General features: G+C 36.9%; 1 long non-coding RNA gene across 1 annotated transcript; it reads right to left on the reverse strand.

Annotated features, from left to right (window-relative positions):
* Positions 1–4970: 4970 nt before the first annotated feature.
* LOC140011421 (uncharacterized) lies at positions 4971–6669 on the reverse strand. The gene is made up of 2 exons (XR_011818574.1): positions 5368–6669; positions 4971–5291 (listed from the first exon to the last, which is right to left on the reverse strand). It is a non-coding gene; the product is annotated as an uncharacterized lncRNA (long non-coding RNA).
* Positions 6670–7177: the final 508 nt, after the last annotated feature.

Below are 7177 nucleotides of genomic sequence, written 5' to 3' on the forward strand. Positions count from 1 at the left end.
GATCAAAATCTGAATTTATTGATGCAAGCATAGTGAACTCATATATATGGCCACAGCTACATAAGTTGCATCTCACTCAAAATATGAGAGCAAGATATGATGCACAGTTTACTGAATATCTACTCCGTATCGGAAATTGAACAGAGCCACTTATCTCCAAGAATTCTATCCAGATACCTGTATTAATGCTGATAAGATATACCAATGAGAAAGAATCAATGAACACATTGATCCGGACAGTCTTCCCAGATTTGAATGCTTTTTGCCAGGACAATTTCTCTGCAATTAATCGTGCTATTCTGACAGCAAAAAATGACTTTGTCGATCAAATTAATCAGGGGTTCATTGTACAGTTAGAAGGACAATTGCAAGAATATATCAGCCGAGACAAGTGTATAGATAGCTCTAAGCAGACAATCATGGAAGATTTGCTAAATAGTTTGACTCCAAATGGTTTTCCCCCTCATAAGCTGCTTCTCAAACCATACTGCCCTATCATGTTACTGAGAAACATTGATCCACCTCAGGGATTATGTAATGGCACCAGACTGATATGCAAATCCTTGAGCTCCAATATTATACATGCAGTCATAACATGTGGAGAATTTGCTGAAAAAGAGGTCTTCATTCACAAAATCTGTTTCAGAGCACAGAATAATTCAGACTCACCAGTATTATTCGAACGAATTCAGTTTCCTGTTCGACCCTGTTTTGCTATGACAATAAACAAAGCTCAAGGACAAACACTTGATTTTGTTGGCATATATTTGCGTGAGTCGATTTTCTCCCGTGGACAGCTATACGTAGCAATATCAAGAGTTAAGAATAGTAGTTCTATTAAAATTCTGATTAAACCATTGATATTTGATGACCAAGAAGACTCAATTACTGAAAATATAGTATATACAGAAGTACTAGATTTAGCTTATCAATAACTCCCCTAACCATGTGTATATGAGTTATTTGTCTATATTTATGATTTTACATCTCTTTTTCCCTTCATCCAGTATTTACCTACTCTTATTATGAGTTGTAGGAGGAAAAAATATGGTCTCATTTGCTGAAATAATTCCTGGACTACAAAACTGGACAACTATGGTTCATGTTCTAGACAAGCAAAAGCCATTACTCTCAAAGACAGGAAATCGATATCAGAAGCTGATATTAATTGATCAGCAGGTAATCCAAATTGTCAATTTCAGCACATGTCCTTTATTACTCAATTTTCACATTCATATCAAGACAACCATGACTGTTCTCAGGGGACAACAGTTGAAGCAATGATTTATAAATTAGACATAGAGTTTTTCCAAAATCATTTCCAACTCTACAAGCGATATATTCTCTGCAATGCTAGAGTTGAGTACACACCATCAGAGTATTCCACTCATCCAAATCAGTGTACATGGTACATAGACAATTCTACTGTTGTTCAAGTAGTGAATGAAGTCGAACCACCTCAGATTCCAGCTGTGTTCAAATTCTCGCCCTATAGAAGATTCCACCAACATATGGATGATAACACAGATATAGGTAACCAAGAAATCTTACTACTAACTTGCTACTACACGTAATTATCATTAGAGTTATAACTCGGCAGAATTCAAAATCAGATGTCCTAGGCATTGTCATTGAAGTTCATCCCCGGATAGAAAGGGCCACTACAGCTACTAGAGAAGTGGTACTTATAGATAAAAGGTGTGTAAAACTATCCATTTATTCTATATCAGTTCTGAACCACCACACATTCATATAAATACTCTGTTCTAACAAATGTTTCACGTATCAATCAAATACACTACAACATGATGCCTGTTATTCTAACACTATGGGGCAAGCATGAAACAGATGAAGGCCAAGCACTTGCAAATATAATTGATACAATGCCACTGATTGTTGCACTTCGGATTCAAGTATCATCATATCACAGTGAGTACATAAGAAATTCATTATGCTCCACATATTTTCTAACTTAGAACATACTGATAATACCATATACATTATGGGGCGTAAATATTGCAGCACTGAACCTGTCAACAAAATTTGGATCAAGCATTCTCCTTAATCCTCCAATACAACAAGCTGCTGATCTCAAACACTGGTGACAATTCTTCTCAGAAAATATGATTCAAAAATATTTTCTATTAACTATATATTGTGAACCTTACAAATAAAACTTCTCTCTTCACTCACAAGGGTTGCTGAGAATGAAGCAGAAATCAAAAAACTGATAGCAGAAAAATCATACCACAACCGAGTTAACCTTCTACCATAGCCAAGGGATGACGAGCTGACCACTATTCAAGACTTCCTCGCATTTCCTACGGTAAATTTTACATCCCATCATTTATTGACAATAATATTTTCAGATTTCTAACTACTCACTATAATTCAATACAGAAAAAAGCTTACTGGTTGCGTGGTACTCCAAAATTGCTAGACAAAAGCCAGCGATTATGGTATAATACTTGTCCACAATGCCATAAATCATTCAGAGCAAAGCCTATCTGGAAAATTGTTTGCACCTCATGCAACAAACACGTGAACATAGCTGCAAGATGTCGATTAACTGTGGAACTTGTTGATTATTCTGGAGTTTTAACGTTTGATCTTTATGATAACGATGCCTTTCAATTACTACCTTTCACACTTTCGCAGATGCAAGAGTTAGAAAAGAAGGTAAGAAATATTGTTTCCATATGCATATAGAATATTGTGATTAACAAGTAAGTATAGCGTATCTGATGTCAACCTGTTGATTTTAATTGCACAGCATGAACTGAACTATCAAGCTATTGAAGAGGCCATTAACAACACTCTTATAACATGCTTTGTGAAGAAAATGGTAAACAGCCATGGATCTGGCAGTACTGAAAAATACTCTGCCATTATTCTCCACAAAACCCTCATAGCAGAGGTTATATCACAAGTTCCTTCGACCATTGGCTATTCAGAACCAAATCCATAACTTCCTTCCACTAGTATTGATGAAAATGTGGTCAGTACTACTCCAAAAGACACAAATGTGAATTCCAGTTGTCTCTCTACTCTTAAGATCAGTGAGAGCCCAACTAAAAAGCAATACAGCGACAAGTATCAAAAGCAAGATTGAAAATGCCATATACTGGTTTTTGCTATTACATATTTTTGAAGCTCTACTGGCTTAACTTTTGATAGCTGAAGCTTTCCTGTATTTTGTGGTCTTCAAATATTTTAGCAGCTTTTGTATACTTGCTCAGCTTTCCCTGCACTTTTGCTTAAGGATAGTTAGCTAAGCTTTTTCAAAGTGGAAACGTACCACAGTTTCATGTATAACTTTTGATATTTGCAACTTGGCTACTCAACTTTCTATCCCTTAACGTTTGGTTCGTCAAGTTTTAGTACAGTTTGTGATTTGCAAATATTTCAGCAGGTTTTGTACACTTCATCAACTTTCCCTGCATTCTTACTTAAGTATTGTTACCTGGGCTTTTTCAAAGTCCAAACGTACCAGAATTTCATTTATAGTTATTGAGAACCAATCACATAACCAATACTTGCACCACAGAAACTAATCTCCCTTCACTCCCTTTGTTTTGCTTTCTGCTATCAGTCAAAAGTGATTCGAAATTTACAATCATTTATTCATTCCACCTTCATTCCCAAAAAAACCAAACACCACACTACAATGCAACTGATTAATAACTCACTAAATACAAAAATAGATACACCAAGTACAAATATCATCCAACTGAAGTTGCTGAACACAATATCTAAGCACCAACTTACACATGGAATACACTAGAGTACAACAGCAAACAATTCCATACTACAAATTATAAAAACTCATGGAAACATGCATAGCTATCCCTTACAAATTTCTGCCAGCCGCATCAGAAAATCCACCCATAGCACTTTGAATTGCTTTTCTCTGTTCTTCAACTTCTACTTCCATACGACCAGCAATGATCTGCAGAAACGATAATTCTCCAATATTTTCTAATGTATTTTCCGTTGCACGAGCTTTCTCCGGATGTCGATAAAAAGATTTGAACAAATCATATATCTCATTCCTAAGTAGAATATTATTTGCTAAAACTCGATCTGCACCCCTCAACATCCCATTATCTTCAGTATGCCTAGCCAAATTTCCCCGCACACCACTTAATGATAACCGATTAAGCATAACCTCAATATTTGGATGCAAATCACAATATCTGGATGCAAATCGCGCAATACTCCAATACGATTGTGAGTGTAATTCATGTTAAACTAAGAAAAATCAGAAACATCAATCACAATATACCAACTAAATAATGAAATCACAGAACTAAGAAATTTATACACAACAAGTACATCATAAACCAAAAACAGACAAATACAAAAAACAAAATCATACTATACACATGTGAACCAAACAATAATAACAATGACATATATACCAGACAAAAAAACACTATACACACGTGAATCCCCTACTCTTTCTACAAACCAAAACAAAAGCAATCAATCGTCAAAACACATGTCAACCTCCCAAACATGAACCTGTCCCATTACATTGTCCCAACATTCACAAAAAGCTTGGTACTCTGTATTATCTTCAAACACACGCCTCTATCAATTTTATCATATCCACTCGAATCTCCTACAATTATTCATCATTCATTGGTCCCAAATCTTATACATAACATGGAACATATTAACATATCGCATAAATATCCTTCATTTTATTACGCATTTAATCCGGATGTAAATTTTTAAACACATTCATCAGTTTATAGATACAAATCTGTAAACACGTTCAATTCACAAGTTTTGCTTATTGCTTTATTGCATTTGTAAATTCTGATCTTCTTTGCTAAAAGAATTATATTCTTGGCAAAAACTGCACCCTACATTCCTATGAATTTTCCCCAATCGAAAACTAATACATTCCATATTTTAAAATTTTTACAAATTTTCATTGCATACCATCGTAACACACTCATACAAATAAAAGCATCAGTACTTTATACAACAGATACAAATACATATGATGCTACTTTATGTCGCAAATACAAGATTATCATATCCTTCACAAACTGACAAACACATCTTAATGGCTAAAAACCATACGCCAAAGACCAACAATATGCAAACTAACAAACACATCTTCGCAAACTCCAACTCCTTAATCACTTTCGCCATCCAGTCACTAGAAGATGGCGGACTGGGAAAGTAATACTTTTCTTCTAACACCTCCAGCCTCATTCTGTTGGCAATCAACCCCAAGATCGGATAGCCTCTTCCAGTCCTAAGCGCAGCTTCCAAAACTGAAGCCCAATCATCATGCCTGTAAAGCTCTTTAAACAAATCACATAATTCATTTTTCAGCAAAACATTTGTCACCTGAGCTCGTGCAACAGGTTCTGCCGGACGATTTCGACACCCATTTCCCATAGGATAAGCTGCTCCACGAACAACAGCCAGTTGATTGACCTCTTCATCCACCTCTGGATAATATAATTGAACAGTAGGAAATCTTGCGCTTCCGCTCGCCATTTGCAAACGCTAACTATCTACAGACAAGTACCGAATATATACTACTTCTCACTGTATGAGCTTCAACTACGTAAGGAACAAACAATACTACAGACCCGTGAATTTTCTGTACTTTTTACCCTGCTCCCTCCCTGCAAATTACACGTCTCATACCACCTGCACACGGAAACAACTAGCTGCCATGCAAATGTCAACACCAGATATATTCTAACACCGTGAATAGGGATGAACATTCTGGTACATCTATGCCTTTGTACGGTAATAAAACTTAATAGACTAACATCCCTTAATAAATTTAATAAACGTAATAAAGATATAATAACTCAAACATATTATAAACATATAAAAAATAAATACTAGTACATAATTTAATAAATATAAAATAAAATAATAATATATACCAATACTAATCTATATATAATTTAATAAACCTATATACTAATATATATAATACTAATATATACTAATACTAATTTACATATAATTTAATAAATTTACATATACACAATATTAATTTAATATATACACATACAAATTAAGCATTAATAATCCCCCCTACACGTACAAATAATTAAGTATTAATTATTCATCCATCTAAACCAAAACCTCTTTTTTCTTAACTAACTTTTTAAAACCATTTTATTCAACACACATTTACAAACCAGAAACCAAGGGCCTGTTTGGAAGCCAAGTTTTTAAGCAAGTTTTTTACCTACTAGTTTTTTAACAATTTTTGCTACAGGAACCCCAAAAAATTTATTCAAAATTTTTAACCTATACACTTCAAAAATACACAAAAACTTTCCCTTCAACTTTTCTTCTTTTTCCTCCCCCACCCAACCTACCACATCCTCCGCCGCTGGCCACCACCTCCACCACCGCTTTCGGCGCCGGTCACTATTCCGGCCGCCAGTTCCGGCCTTCCTCTTTTTTTTTTCTCTCTCCCTCACCCCCTCTCCACCTCTCCACTCCCCCTTTGACCGATCTGTTGGTGCCCTTCTGAAAATTTTTTCATTTTTTTTTCTCCCTCCCCCTCCCCTCTTCGCCTCTGCCTCCCCCGTCACTCTCCCCCTCCCCCTTTGACTGATCTAGTTGCGCGACCAGATCTCAAAAGAGGAGAGGGGAAGGAGAGGGGAAGGAGAGGGGCGGCGGGGGAAGGAAGGGGAAGGGGAGGGGCGCGACCAGATCGCTTCGCGAAGGGGGAGAGGGAGGGTGGTGGGGGCGGGGAGGGGCGGCGGGGGAAGAAAGGGGAAGGGGAAGGGGAGAGGGAGAGGGAGAGGGAGAAGAGGGATGGCGGGGAAGGGAGAGGGAGGGGTGGCGGGGGAGGGAGAGGGGAAGAGAAAAAAAGCAAAAAAAAAAAGGGGTGGCGGGGAAGGAAGGGGAGAGGGAGAGGGAGAGGGAGGAGGAGAGGGAGGAGAGAGAGGGAGGGGTGGCTGCCAAGGAAGAGAAAAAAAGCAAAAAAAAAAAAAAAGACAGAAAGAAAGTTGCTGCCATGGAAATCTCCGGGAGAGGGAACACGGAAGGGAGAAGAAGCGGGAAGGGAGGAAGGAAAAGAAAAAAGAAAGAGATTAAAAAAAGAAAAAAGAAAAAGAAAGAAAGAAAATGAAAAGGAAAAAAACTTTTTATCTTACAAAAGTTTTTCTACAACTTCTACAGT

The sequence above is a fragment of the Coffea arabica genome, chromosome 7e, assembly GCF_036785885.1.
Source record: "Coffea arabica cultivar ET-39 chromosome 7e, Coffea Arabica ET-39 HiFi, whole genome shotgun sequence".
Classification (NCBI taxonomy): Eukaryota; Viridiplantae; Streptophyta; class Magnoliopsida; order Gentianales; family Rubiaceae; genus Coffea; species Coffea arabica.